Source organism: Protopterus annectens, chromosome 4.part0 (genome assembly GCF_019279795.1).
Source record: "Protopterus annectens isolate FY-2018-M chromosome 4.part0, PAN1.0, whole genome shotgun sequence".
NCBI classification, from domain to species: domain Eukaryota; kingdom Metazoa; phylum Chordata; order Ceratodontiformes; family Protopteridae; genus Protopterus; species Protopterus annectens.
In genome coordinates this window covers 1,006,653,190-1,006,669,456 of record NC_056733.1, presented here as the reverse complement: position 1 = coordinate 1,006,669,456, position 16,267 = coordinate 1,006,653,190, and positions in this window count along the sequence as shown.

Sequence of the window (16,267 nt, the reverse complement as noted above, 5' to 3'; positions counted from 1 at the left end):
AAGATCTGATTTTAAGAATAAGATGATAACTGATTTTGGAGAAGTTTAAGATCAGTCCAATGAATCTGAAAACAGTACTATCTCAACATAGGACTGGCAAGACCAGTCAGGAGGAGAAGGTTACCACACACACTATAGACCCAGTCTCACATAGTACCATCACAACCTCAAATCATACACATAAACACACAAAGACATACTTCGTCTCTGATCAAAAAATCTACCAAAACAGCAGAGGCCACCAAAGCAGACACCCAAACAACCACCACCTCAGAACACAACACCTGCAACACATAGACCTCACAGTCAGAGTGTCAAACAGTCACAGCCCTTAAGGCCAAACACAATGCCAGACACACTAGTCATTGGTGACTCCATAGTCAGACACACTGACGTCCCGCTCACCAGACTGAGTAAGGAGAAGGTCACAGTAAGCTGCCTGTCGGGCGCTAGAATCCGCCACATAACGCAAGCACTCAGGTCTCTCAACAGCAGGTACAAATATGACTCAGTCATTGTCCACGCTGGTGTAAGCGACCTGAGGCGTACCTCCTTGGACTACATGAAAAGAGACATTGAGGAGCTCTCTGATTATGTAGCCCAGGCAGGTATGACCCTGACCTTGAGCAGTATCCTACCTTCACCAAGAATGATGCCACAATACAGAGATAAGATGATCAGCTTTAACAATTGGCTTAAACTCTGGTGTCATTCAAAGGGGATCAATGTCTGTCTGCCTGGGATGACATGCTGGACAAGCCACGCTGTTTCCATGAGGGACGGCTTGCACCTGTCACCCCTGGGATCCCGGATATTGGCAAAGGCTCTTGCCACCCCCATAGTGCCTTTTTTAGGCAAGGCTCAAATTCTAAACCTACCACCCTAGAACACAAAATAGGAAAAAAACTAAGGGTAATGCTGCTCAATGCCAGAAGTCTAAATCTCAAAATGCCTTTTCGAGGCCCTTCTCAGTATGGAGAACATTGATGTCTGTGCAGTGACAGAAACCCGGTTCAAGGCTCCTGAGAGCACCCCAGCACTATCAGGTTTACCTCTTATCATGCGTTCCGGCCCCAAACTCCGGACAATACCAAGAAAGGAGGGGGGGTATCCATATTCATCAAGGACACCCACACCTCAAGACTGGTGGCAACGCACGATGCATCGAGACCATCCAGGTGCAATTAACCATAGGCAAGACTGCTCTGCAAATTGTAGCATGTTACAGGCCACCCTCACAAACTCAGGAACCTCACATGGCCTTCCTGAAAACACTAGAGGGGATAAATGTATCACCAAACACCATCATACTAGGTGACTTCAATTACCCTAATATAGACTGGGAACACTACTCAAGCCCAAACACCCTAGCCCAAAAGTTCCTGGAATTCATAAACTCAAATGCCATGGAACAACTAGTCACCATCCCCACAAGAGGAGAGAAAACATACTTGATCTCATCATCACGAACATGGGAGCACAATGTTCAACACCGGAAGTATACCCCTCACTGGTGAGATCAGATCACAAACTAATCTCGCTGGAGGTCCTCATCCCACCCCCACCTGAAATAAAAAGACCACAGTAAAGAACTTCTAAAGCCGACTTCACACTTCTAGAGACTAGTGTGGTCTCCTTTGAGGCCCCGGAGCCGACGGAAAACAGTACTCAAGCCGCTGAATCACTTACAAATGCCTTCTACCAGCACCTGCAGGACTGCATGGATAAGGCAATCCCAAGCAAAACAAAGACTCTTTGTACCAAAGGCAAGCGTCCACTCTGGTGGACCCCAGCCATAAACAAACTCTACAACAAAAGGAGGAAGCTACTACAAGATAGAGCAAAATCCTTAAAAGGTAAGACACCCTTGATCACTATAAGTAAAAACTAAGAGCTCTCATAAAATCATCCAAAGCAAATTTTGAGAGGAAAATAGCTAAAGACTCAAAAGACAATCATAAGGCCTTCTTTAGCTATGTTAGAAACCTGGGAGGAAACTCCCAGATATGCTCAGAACTAGTTCAAAATGATGTGAAGATTACTGATCCTACAGACATTGCCAACATACTGGCTCACAGCCTCAGTGCAAACTTCCCCCTCCCCAAAGGAGAGATATCTATACCAAGCGATTGCAGCCCCCAAACATCTCCAACGCCCAAGTGAGAACTGCTCTCTCCAAAGCAAAAACACAGCATCCATGGGACCTGATGGTGTCCCCGGCTGTGTGCTCCACGAACTCAACGAGGAATTAAACCCACAGCTAGGACAGCTGTTTAATCATAGTCTTACCTCTGGATACGTGCCCAGGAGTGGCGCACTGCAACTGTGGTCCCACTTCACAAAGGCGGTGCCTCCACCGACCCTGGAAATTACCGGCCCATTAGCTTGACAAGCCTTATCTGCAAAGCCATGGAGAGGATCATAATGGACCTCATAAATAAAGACATAGGGAATTTGCAGACTTTGGATCCATCCCAGTTTGGCTTTGTCAAAGGCAGATCATGCCTTCTAAACTTGGTTGACTTTTTGAAACAGTCACCAAAGCCATTGATGAGGAAAGGCAGTCCATACAGCCTACCTCGATCTGGCAAAGGCCTTTGATACAATACCCCACTCGGGTATCATTGAAAAACTCATCAGCTTAAATGTTAACCCATACATCACAAGATGGGTTGCAAACTGGCTGAATGACAGAACCCACAGGGTCAGAGTTGCTGGCGCCATGTCAGACTCAAAGCCTGTCACAAGTGGTGTACCACAGGGCTCAGTCCTGGGCCCACTCTTGTTTGGCATCTACTTTTCAGTACAAGCAAACACAGGAGGGTTATGGCTGACAAAGTTTGCAGATGACTGCAAACTGGGCGCCATAGTAGAAAACACATCTGACACAGATATCCTTCAGAAGGGTCTCACAGAAACGGATAACTGGTGCCAGAGCCATGGCCTAAAGTTAAATGCCAAAAAATGCATAGTCATACCCTTGGGAAAAACAAGGTTACCTAGCTACCAAATAGGTGGCAATCCACTGAGTACAGAAGAAGTTATCAGGGACCTGGGGACCCAGGTTGATAGTAGTCTGTCATTCAACAACCATGTAGCTAAAGTAGTTAGGAAGACCTTCTACATTGCCCACCTTATCATGAAGGGATTCTCATCTAGATCAAGGGAGGTCATAGTCTCCCTATACTCATCACTCATCAGACCAATGATTGAGTACAATGCCCCATTCAGAATGTATCTGACCCGACACTTGCAGTAGCTGGAGAGGCCACAAAAGTTCCTCACCAAAAGGATAAAGGGTCTCAAACATCTGTCCTATGCTGCCCGACTGAAAGAACTCCAGCTCTATTCAGTGCACACGCTGCTCAGAGGTGACCTTTGCCTAACATACAAGGCCATGTCAAACCCAGATTTGATGAATATGCTTCACCTCAAAAATCTAGATCCGTCAGAGCCACAAGGGCGGAGACTTAAACCTCGACACGGCTATTAATAGGACGTGCTGGAGGGATAGATTCATCACCCAAAGACTCCCTATGCTGTGGAATAAAATCCCGGTATATGTGAGGCAGAGCACCTCGCTGGCCTTGTTCAAGAGAAATCTTGACCAATGGATGGGAGATCGCAGATATACCCCAGGGATTACCTCAGTGTCACTGCTCAACAGAGGCACAGCAAAATAATGGGTATAGTTCCCCATACTAAAGGGGTGGCGTAAGCCACAAAACTATGGGCTAGGCTTGTAAATGCCCTTGGGCAGATAGCCTAGTATGAACCTATGAACCTATGAACCTATGATAGCAGCTGTAAGTTCAAATAATACAGACCTAAAAATGTAGATTGAACTATGCAAGTGGATGCATAAATGTAGTTATAGACTTAGTAAGCACCTCTCAGTACCTTAAACAATACAGATAAGAGGTGTATTTCATGGTAATCTTTGCTATTAAGTACTCTGTGCTGACAGTACTGCTCTCTGTTGAGGTTGAGAAGACAGAAAATGGTCTGTTAAATATCTTGAGCAAATTTCATAAAGTGGGGTCATCCAGCAATACTGACTGATGGGGTTGCAAATTTCATTTCAGAGCTGCTGACCCGCTTGGTTAAGTGTTGTATGATAAAGCAATTAAGGACTATCCCACAATATCTAAAAAAAGGCACGATTGTGAAGTATAACTCTACATGTAAAACCAAATGAATAGCATTCACAGACCAGTTTAAGTGAAACTGGGAAAATATATCTGCCTTTTCTCATCTTTACAAACAGACAGGTGCCTAAGAGGCTGTAGGTTTTTCACAATTTAATTACTTAGTTAAAGGGTGGGGAAACTCTAGATTGAAACTATGATGAAGGGAAGGTCGGTGTAAGTTCCATAGGTAGACTGTTGAGAGGTAAATCCAAAATTTCAGGATCAGGCTTATAGAGAACATAATCTTTGCATAGAAGCACCTAAAACATTTACAACAACAGCAAAAGCTCTCTTATGATTGCTTGGATAGAACTAGAAAATTTATAGTTGAATAAAAGGTGATGCTTATTTTTATATGAAAGACCAAGCTGAAGGCAGCATGGGAGGATCCTAAAATATTCCTGAAAAAGTCAGTGCTGTTAATTAAGTTTGTATCTAACATTTATAGGAAATCAACTTACTTTAATTCCTTGCTTCATTTTTCTAGTTATCATCCTTTTTTTTCAGAAAATAGCATTAGTAAAAGGACAAATTGTGGGATTAGTATGGATAATATCAGATGATTCCACCTTACTTGATCAAAATGACGTTCTAAAAAATATGGTTGTTAGGAGGGGCAATCCCAAAACATTGGTAGACAGTATAGCCAATGAGGTAATTGATAAGAGAAAATTTGGGATCTATAAACCCTCTAATAAGTGAAAAAGTTTTATTGTAATTAATAGCAGGAATTTCCTTCAATCTGGGGATGATCAAGGGCTTTCATTATGACGTATAGTACTGAAAGTCAACAGATAAGGGGCCGGATTTACAAAAGGCTTGCACGGAGTCTAAGAGTAATGTAAGATGGCAGACAGCCAATATGTCTGCTGAGCGATCCAGCAACAGCCGGCAGGGGTGTGCATGAGAGCTTCTAAAGCTACTTTTGCACGGACAGCGACATGGTATGCAAATTACCTCATTTGCTGCTGAAAGCTATGCATATGAGATAAATGTGCGATCCAGGAAACACTAACCTGTCCGTAGAAGAGTAGTGTTATTTGTAGAAATGCACTCCACTGGTAACGGAGTACCGTTCTGCAAATAGCTAAACGGAGCTGTGACAGCTCCAAATAAAGGATGCATCTAGTTGAGGAAGCATGCCAATGGCCAAATATAAGCCCATTGGCATTTGCAAATGTTGTAAATAATTAAAATCCATTTTTTCCCTGATTGCTGATGTTTAAGTGTAGCGCAGTGCCGCGCAAATGTGCTACGCTTTAAATAAAATGAAAAAAAATTGAAAAATAGCCAAAAATGGGTATTTTCACTAAAAAGCTTGTTCTGCCATGCAGGTGAATGGCAGGCTGAAAAAAACATGGTCACTGAGTAGTGGTTGCTAAGGGAGGAAGCTCAGTGTGAGAGATGTAACCAAGCATTAGTAGGCAATCCTATGCAAATGAGGATAAGGATAGTGAATCCCAATTTTCCCCGGCATGTGAGCCATGTCCTTAGAGTGTAAGTGTAGGAGTAGGGGAGTAGTAGAGTAGAAGATAGGTGACATCATGAGGGTGTATGTCTGAAAGACTGTAAGCTTATTGGAGCACAGTGGCTTGTGTTTGCCCTGAGTTGCTCAGTATTGCAAGAGGCGTGTCTACAGTTGTCCTAGCTGAAAACAAGAAAACAAAGGCATACGCCATGGATATATCTGAAATTTCTTGCAAACGGGCACACAGGTGTGTGTGCATGTGCGCTTGTGTTCGTGCGTGTGTGCTTGTTTGCGCGGCACTGCCCCTTGTGGAAACAGAAAGGGAAAAGGAAGGAAAAGAAGTAGTAGGAAGTTAACCAAGGAGAACTAGCAGAGCTGCTCATAGGTTCATAGGTTCATAGGTTCATACTAGGCTATCTGCCCTAGGGCATTTATAAGCCTAGCCAGAGTGTGTTTGGCTTTTGCCACCCATTTTAAATGAATTTTGCTATGCTCTTTTTCGAGGTTAGTATACTGTGCCTCTGTCTAACAGTGACACAGAAGTGATACCCAGGGTAAACCTATGATCTCCCATCCACTCATCAAGATTCCTATTGAAGAGAGTCAATGAGGGACTCTGCCTAACCTGGACTGGGATTTTATTCCAGAGTGAAGGGAGCCTCTGGGTTATGAATCTGTCCCTCCAGCATGTCCTATTTATTTCAGTGCAGAGGTTCAAGTCTCTCGAGCGCGTAGCTCGATGAAATTTGGATTTTCTGAGGTGCAGCATGTTTATTAATTCCGGGTTGGACATGGCTTTATACATCAGGCACAGATCGCCTCTGAGCAGGCAGTATGCCACTGAGTAGAGCTGGAGTTTCTTTAACCGGGCAGCATATGGCATCTGTTTGAGCCCTTTGATCCTCTTGGTGAGGTACTTTTGGGGTCTTTCCAGTTGCTGCAAATATCTGGTAAGGTACATCCCAAAAGGAGCATTGTACTCAATTACGGGCCTGATGAGGGATGACTAAAGAGGCACGATGACCTCCCCTGATCTAGATGTGAATCCCTTCATGATTAGGTGGGCTATATAAAATGTTTTTCTAACCACTTTGTCCACGTGGTTTTCAAATGAGATTGCTATCAACTTGGGTCCCCAGGTCCCTAATTACTTCTTCCGTACTTAATGGATTACCACCCATGTGGTAATTTGCGGGCACTTTATTTTGCCAAAGGGATGACTATACACTTTTTGGCATTTAGCTTGAGGCCATGGCTCTGGCACCAGTTGTCTGTTTCTATGAGGCCCTTTTGTAGGATGCTTGTGTCGGCTGGAGAGTCGATTATGGTGCCTAGTTTGCAGTCATCTGCGAACTTGGTCAGCCACAGTCCTTCCGTGTTGGCCTGTACCTCCGAGAAATATATACTGAACAAGAGAGGTCTGAGGACTGAGCCTTGTGGGATGCCACTTGTAACTGGTTTGGAGTCTGACATGGCTCCAGCAATTCTAACCATGTGGGTTCTGTCCTTGAGCCAGTTTGCAACCCATCTAGTGACATAGGGGTTTATATTTAAGCTGGTGAGCTTATCTATAATGCCTGAGTAGGGTATTGTATCGAAGGCTTTTGCGAGGTCCAGGTAGGCTGTGTGGACCACCTTCCCCTCGTCAATGGCCTTGGTGACTGTTTCAAAGAAATTGACCAGGTTTAAGAGGCAGAATCTGCCTTAACAAAGCCTAACTGGGTAGGATCCAGTGTCTGTAGGTCCCCAATATCTTTATTTATGAGGTCCATGATGATCCTTTCCATAGCTTTGCAGACCAAGCTAGTCAGACTTATGGGGCGATAGTTTCCAGGATCTGTTGAGGCACACCTTTGTGGAGAGGGACCACTGTTGCTGTATGCCACTCTTTGGGTACATATCCTGTAGTAAAGCTGAGAGTGAACAGTAGTTTTATGTTTGGGTTTAGCTCTTCTTGGAGTTCATGTAGGATGCAGCCCGGGACACCGTCTGGTCCCATTGATGCTGTGTTTTTTGCTTTGGAGAGGGTAGCTCTTACCTGAGCATCTGAGATGTCAGGGGGGCAGCACTCTGCTGGGATAGATATTTGCCCTTTTGGTGGGGAGGGGGGGGAGAAGTTTGCACTGAACCTGTCAGCTAGGATGTTGGCAATGTCTGTGGGTTCGGTGTATTTTTTGCCATTTTGGACTAATTCTGAGCATATCTGGGAATTCGCACCCAGGTTCCTAACATAACTAAAGAAAGCCTTGTGATTATCATTAGTGTCCTGTGCAATTTTTCTCTCGAAGCTGGCCTTAGACGATTTTGTGAGTGCCCGTAGTTTTTTGCTAATACTGATCATAGATGCCTTCCCTTTTTTGGATTTTGCTCTATCATATAGTAGCTTCCTCCTTCTATTGTATAGTTTGTTTATGGCTGGGGTCCACCAGACAGGATGCCTGCATTTGGAGGATTGGGTCTTGGTTTTATCTGGGATTGCATGATCCATGCATTCCTGAAGGTGTTCATAGAATGCATTTATAAAGGATCCTGTGGTCTGGGCCGTATTTTCCACAGGCCCAGGGGCTTTGAAGGATTCCACCTCGGTTTTGAGGAGTGTGAAATTTGCTTTATTGAAGTTTTTCACTGTGGTTTTCTGGGCAGGGGGTGGGGTCGGGATGTGAATATCCAGTGAGATTAGTTTATAGTCTGATCTCACCAGTGAGGGATACACTTCTGGTCAGGAGCATAGAGCCGCAGTGACACACTAACCCACGCACGTTCAAGCTTGCACGGCCCAACAGCAGAACAGGAACAAACAAGAGCCAGCAACAGGTTCCCAAATGCTTTAATGAGGTAAAATAGTGTCAAAGACACATCCACTCTCCATAACCTCAAACTAGTTTCGGTATAGTACCTTCTTCAGTGAGGATAACAGCCATAATAATTACATAAGACATGCTCCTTATATATACATGAATAATTAATCAACTAATAACCAAATGGTTACCAATTAGTTACAAAATCAGATTTAAAGACATGCTTCACAATGAAACCTAACTAATAAGTAGGAATTCTTAAATGCACAAACAGTGCATGAATAATACAATTTAGACAAAAATATAAATGTGATAACAATAATATAAAGCCCAGATGTGGTGTTAAATAACTAACAAATATATATATATATTATTAATATATATGTGAAAAAACCTTACAAATGGTCATTCAAACCTGGAGAAAAAAGAGCTCCCAGGTGAATAATCCAGTATTTCTCTTTCATACTTAGGACACTCTGCCAACCAATCTGGTTGGACCTGTTGCCCTGTACTTTATCAATGGCACAAAATATAAATTTAGCAGATGGATGCTTAACAGTATGTTGATATAATGCATTACTGATTTTGTGAGTCCGAATGTCACTACGATGTTCTACAATTCTAGTTCGGAGGGACCTCGAGGTTTTACCCACATAAAAAGCTTGACACTGACATATGGCTAAATAAATCACCCAGCATGTTGAACAATTGGCAAATATCATTATATCAAATATCTTACTAGTATTGGCACTAGAAAATTCCTTAGTTTTATTAATACTTAAACAGGAAGTGCAATGACCACACGGGAAAGTCCCCAACAGCTCATCACCGGAAAGGGTAAGTTGTCTGTATGTTGCACCTCCACTGTCCTTATGTTTATAATGAGAGAATAACGTGCCCAAGGTTTTGCCCCTCCTGTAAGAAATAGAACATTCGTCAGTCAATATGTGAAGATGTTCATTAGCCAAAAGTATATTCAATTGTTATTCAACACATTTCTGATCAATTGATGATTTTTCCCAAATGTGGTAATAAATCTAATGGTATCACCTTTATCAGTACCCCTACTCTGATATTTTAAAAGATCTGATCTAGACTGCTGATCTGCCCACAACCTGGCACTGGATATGTCCCTCATAGAATAACCTCTATCAAGAAATCTATAATTTAAATCCTGGATGGCATCTTCATGATCCTGAGGAGATGAATTAATACGTTTAAGACGCAGATATTGTGATTTAGGGATGTTGCGGATGGTGTGGCGTGGGTGCATACTAGAAGAATGAAGAAGAGTATTAAATTGTGGATATTTCCTATGTATTTTAGTGCTTAGGGTATTGTCCTCATTCCGATATACCGTGACATCCAAAAAGTCAATGGTACACTTATGGTATGTTATAGAGAATTCAATACCCCAAACATTGCTGTTCAAATGTTCCACAAATTCCATCAAATAGTCAACATCCGCCACACCATCCAACAATCATCAAGATAACGTCTCCAAATATCCATCTCCTCTAAGTAAATGTTATGCAAAGGATCATATATGAGACATTCCTCCAGGTATGCCATAAAGAGGTCAGCATATATGGGGGCAAAGGAAGCCCCATAGCTGTACCTCTAAGTTGCCAATAGCAGTCACCCTGGAAGAAAAAAACATTTTTATTCAAAACATGCTCTGACAAACATACCAGTAGCGTGTTAAATCCAGGTGGGTATAGATCAGATCTTTGAAGCCAATAATCTAGCCTGTAGGCCAGCCCAATGAGGGATACTGTATAAAGGGATTTCACGTCTAAAGTACACATTGTCCAATCTGGATCTAATTGTGTATCAACCACAATGTTAAGAAACTCCGTGGTGTCCTGTATCTGAGCTCTGACCATAGGCAATAGTGGCTTCAGATATGATGTTAGAAAAACCGATATAGGTTCTGTAAAGGGATCCATGACCGGACACAATAGGTCTCCCAGGAGGAGCACTGATAGACTTGTGAATTTTGGGTAACAGATAAAGAATCTGCTTTTTGTGGATCATCTACTTGAAGGTGACTGGCAGTTTTAGATGAAATAATACCTTCTTGTACTGCTTGTTGGATAAATACGTCAATGTCATGTTTAAACTGGGGTGTGGGATCTATCCTCATATGCTTATAGCATTGGGCATCAGACAACTGTCTTAATCCTTCCTGTACATAATAGTCATTATTTAGGACAACCACCACACCCCCTTATCCGCCTGAATGATGACAATATTATGATTTTGTCTCAATTCAAACAAAGCTTCCCTCTCTGAAGGTGTGATATTGTCCTGAGCTATGTTAATATTAAAGTTGGGAAAATGTAGGTCCCTCAAAACAGCTTGTTGGAAAATCCCAACGTTTTTATTCATTGGAGGCTGGAATGTTGATTTTTTAAATATAAAATCAGTAGATCTTTGAGTAACCTGATTACTCTGATCCTGAAAGAAATTTTTAAATTCAACTTCCTACAAAATTCAATAACATCAACCGATACAGAATAATGATCTGAGAAAAAACTTGGGACAAAACCCAATCCTTTATTAAGAACACAATGTTGTTCCTTAGTCAGTGTATGATCAGACAAATTTAAGACATTGTCAAAAGGTTGAACTATTTGTTCAGCAATGCCTGGACTAACCCCGTCATAGAGTCTGTATTTGTATCTGCTCTATGCTTCCTCCCTCGATTTCCCAACATGTTTAAAGGGAACTTAGATTGATTTTTCTTTTTTACAGGGGATCTGACACTGGTGCCTCCCTCACTGTCAGTGTAGGATGACTACTCTCCTGAGGTACTGGTGTAACTAGAATCATGATGTTTTAAAATTGACCTAGGTCTTTTCTTTGGTTTACCCACATTTACCATTGGTCCCGCGTCCCTGAATCTAACAGTCCTTTGAACCTGAAATGGCTGACCTCTCTCATAATCCTGAATATCCCTAGAAAATTTTTTAAGTTTTGATCCTTCACCATATTGTCATAAGCCGTAAGTTCCTTGGACAACCGCTCAACACAACTAGAATATTTATTACTGTCCTTATATTTTTGGCATTCCATACTTAAATCATGAACTTCCTTGAGCAAAATATCTACAGTTCTTTCATAATAATCCAATAAAATCTTTACAAATACCATTGAACCCTTCCTTAGGGCATCGTCCCATTCCTCTGTGAGTCTCTGTTCAGATCTTCCCACAAGAGGACGTAACTTGATACGAAGGCCTCTAGGTGCTAAGCCTTTATGAAAATAGGCCTTAAACAACCTTAAATGCCAAATTTTCCACAGGCCCGGGGGCTTTGAAGGATTCCACCTCAGTTTTGAGGGATGTGGAATCTGCTGTAGAGAAGTTTTACACTGTGGTTTTGTGGGCAGGGGGTGGGGTCGGGATGTGAATATCCAGTGAGATTAGTTTATGGTCTGATCTTTGTGAGGGGTACACTTCTGGTCTGCAGCATAGAGCCCCCATGTTGATGATGATCAGGTCCAGTATGTTTTCCCCTCTTGTGGGAGTGGTAACAAGTTGTTCCATAGCATTTGAGTTTATAAATTCTAGGAACCTTTGGGCTAGGGTGTTGGAGCTAGAGTAATGCTCCCAGTCTATGTTTGGGTAGTTGAAGTCACCCAATATAATGGTATTTGGAGAGACCTTCATATCTTCCAGTGTTCTCAGGAAGGCCGAGTGGGGTTCCTGGGTTTGGGAGGGTGGTCTGTAGCAGGCTATAAACTGGAAGGCCATTTTACCCACTGTTAGTTGCACATGGATATTCTCTGATGTTTCGTGCTGTGCCACCAACCTGGAGGTGTGGGTATCTTTGACGAATATTGATGCTTCCCCCTCCTTTTGTGGTTTGGTCCAAGTTTTGGGACCGAAAAGCATGGTATGAGGTATAACCTGGTAGTGCTGGGGTGCTCTCGGGAGCCTTGAACCAGGTTTCTGTTAATGCACAGATATCAATGTTCTCCATGCTGAGGAGAGTTTCAAGTGTGTGCCTCTTGAGGTTTAGACTTCTGGCATTGAGTAGTATTACTCTTAGTTTCTTATCCCTTGTGATACCTATGGAAGTGGGTTTGTCTTTTGAGCCTTGCCTAAAAAAGGCACTATAGAGTGGCAAGAGCCTTTGCCAATATCCGAAAGCCCAGGGGTGACAGATGCAAGCCGTCCCTAGCAAAGCATCGTGGCTTGTCGAGCATGTCATCCCAGGCTGACAGGCATTGGATCCCCTTTGAATGACACCAATACTTAAGCCAACTGTTGAAATTGATCATCTTGTCTTCATATTGTGGCATCATTCTTGGTGAGGGTAAGATGCTACTCAAGGTCAGGGTCATACCGGCCTGGGCTACATGCTCAGAGTGCTCCTCTATGTCTCTTTTCATGTAGTCCAGGGAGGTACGTCTCAGGTCATTCACACCAGCATGGACAATGACTGAGTCATATTTTACTTGCCTTGGAGTGACCTGAGTGCTTGTGTTATGTGGCGGATCCTAGCGCCCGACAGGCAGCTCACCCTGACCTTCTCCTGGTTCAGCTTGGTGAGTGGGACATCAGTGTGCCTGACGATAGAGTCACCTATTACAAGTGTATCAGGTGTGTTGTTTAGCCTTAAGGGCTGTGAGTGTTTGGCACACTGGCTTTGTGAGCTATGTGTTGCACGTGTTTTGTTTTGGGGTAGCGGTTGCTTGGGTGTCTGCTTTGGAGGTCTCTGCTGCTTAGGCAGATTTTTTATTTAGAGCCTCCAAGTATGTTTTGTGTGTTTATGTGTTTGGTTTGCTGTCGTGGTAGGTCTATGTGAGACTGGAATTGTAGTGAGTGTGGTTTCCTTCTCCTCCTGACTAGTTACGCCAGTACTGAGTTGAGAGAGCTTAGCCTCCAGTTTGGCTATATGGTTGCATCTCTCACATGTGTTGGAATTTGTTGGGAGGAGGAGAGGGTTGTCTGTGTACGAGGCAGTTGTAACATTGCCTCAAGATTCCCAGATTCACCAGCTGGACCAGAGAGGAGATTGACAACTGACCTTTGGACATGCTAGAATAGTATTGGGAATTCCTTTATAATTGAAAAAAGGACCAATGGGGAACAAGGTACTCAAGGGGAGTTTGTGAGGGTGTAGTGCTTTTAATTTTTTAGTGCTGACATATAATTGCTTTAGTGAGCAAGTGCCAGGCTTTAGAGTAGGAATAGGGTGTTTATTATGAGAACTAGAGCAGTTCTAAGGGAAAAAGTGAAGAGCAGACTTTGTGGAGCTGAGAATGGTTCAAACCCAATAAAGTGGAGCTGCCCGATGCTGCGCTATGGGCAAAATCGCTCAAAGCCGCGCCAAAGTGGGTTTTATACAGGGGGACTTGAAAGAGCTAGAAAATGGCCCAAAACAGCCAATAGACTATCAGATTCTTGTGCTGGGAACACTCCTCCAGGGATAGATAGGCTGCTCTAAGCTCCCCACTGCCACTGGTGAACATAGAAGCCTCTCTTTATCCAAGAAAGGAAATGGGCAACACAGGAACTTTCAAAAAGTCCAGAATTCAGCAAAGCCTGTATTTGGACTACTCTAGGTCAGGAAAGACGGGAAACAATGATTTTTTTTTTGTTTTTTTTTCTTTTTTGCAACAAACAGCAGGAAAATGCAATAAATATGTAACACAGACTATTGCACTTGAGTGTGTAGCCTCAACAGGTAAATGCAACAAACAGGACAAACTTTAAAAGTGCAGGTGCAAAAACAACTTTAAACAGTTTAAAACAGTTCAAGAAGCAGAAATACTTGCAGTTTGGCTAGATCGGACAGTTGCCCAGGTAGTAGCAGGAAAAAAAAACACTTTTATCAGGTTAGCAGTCACTCTTTTAGCCTCTCTGCTGCTAGCACCACTCTGCAGGACCACAAGGAACTTGGCTGAGTAGTAACAAGCGCAAAAATCGCACCAAAGCGGGTTTTATACAGGGGGACTTGAAAGAGCTAGAAATTGGCCCAAAACAGCCAATAGACTATCAGATTCTTATGCTGGGAACACTCCTCCAGGGATAGATAGGCTGCTCTAAGCTCCCCATTGCCACTGGTGAACATAGAAGCCTCCCTTTATCCAAGAAAGGAAATGGGCAACACAGGAACTTTCCAAAAGTCCAGAATACAGCAAAGCCTGTATTTGGACTACTCTAGGTCAGGAAAGACGGGAAACAAGGATCATTTTTTTGTTTTTTTTTTCTTTATTGCAACAAACAGCAGGAAAATGCAATAAATATATAACACAGGCTAGCGCACTTGAGTGTGTAGCATCAACAGGTAAATGCAACAAACAGGACAAACTTTAAAAGTGCAGGTGCAAAAACAACTTTAAACATTTTAAAACAGTTCAAGAAGCAGAAATACTTGCAGTTTAGCTAGTTCGGACAGTCGCCCAGGTAGTAGCAGGAAAAAAAAACACTTTTATCAGGTTAGCAGTCACTATTTTAGCCTCTCTGCTGCTAGCACCACTCTGCAGGACCACAAAGAGCTTGGCTGAGTAGAAACCAGTGCAAAAACCGTCCAAAGCAGGTTTTATACAGGGAGACTTGAAAGAGCAAGAAATTGGCCCAAAACGGCCAATAGACTACCAGATTCTTGTGCTGGGAACACTCCTCCAGGGATAGATAGGCTGCTCTAAGCTCCCCACTGCCACTGGTGAACAAAGAAGCCTCCTTTATCCAAGAAAGGAAATGGGCAACACAGGAACTTTCCAAAAGTCCAGAATACAGCAAAGCCTGTATTTGGACCACTCTAGGTCAGAAAAGATGGGAAACGAGGATAATTTTTTTTTTTCTTTTTTGCAACAAACAGCAGGAAAATGCAGTAAATATGTAACACAGGCTAGCGCACTTGAGTGTGTAGCCTCAACAGGTAAATGCAACAAACAGGACAAACTTTAAATTACAAGCGCAAAAGCGCACTAAAGCTGGCTTTAAAGCAGGGGGTAAGAAAGAGATAAGAAATGGCCCAAAATGGCAAATAAGCTACAAGTCACTGGGCTGGAACCACTCCTCAAGGGACAGATAGGCTGCTCAGAGCTCCCCACTCTCACTGGTGTACAAAGAAGCTTCCTCCTATCCAAATAAGGATATGGGCAACACAGGAACTATGCCACAGCCCAGAGATCAGCAATACCTGAAGACTGGACTATTGTAGTTCAGTAAAGGTGGGAAACAAGGATATTTTTTTTCTTTTTTTTTTTTTTTTTTTTTACAAAGTAGCAGAAATTAGGTACAGAAACACAGTAAATGCTTTAATTCATTGCACTTGAGTGTGTAGCCTACCAGTTAAACTAAGCAAAAACAAACTTTAAAAGTGCAAAAACTCTAAATGGCGGTCAAAGCCTTTCATTTTTTTTTTTTTTTTTTTTTTTTTTTTTTTTTTTTTTTTTTTTTTTTTTTTTTTTTTTTTTTTTTTTTTTTTTTTTTTTTTTTTTTTTTTTTTTTTTTTTTTTTTTTTTTTTTTTTTTTTTTTTTTTTTTTTTTTTTTTTTCCCCCCCCCCCCCCCCCCCCCCCCCACCCCCCCCCCCCCCCCCCCCCCCCCCCCCCCCCCCCCCCCCCCCCCCCCCGCCCCCCCTCCCCCCCCCCCCCCCCCCCCCCCCCAACCCCCCCCCCCCCCCCCCCCCCCCCCCCCCCCCCCCCAAAAAACCAACAGAAAACCAAAAAAAAAAAAAATTGGAGGTTTAGTGCCCTTTACAAATTAAAATAAAAAATTAGGGGTTCAAAAAATGGGGGTTTAATAAAAAGATGGGGGGGGTTTCCCAACCCCAAAAAAGGGGCCCCTCCATCT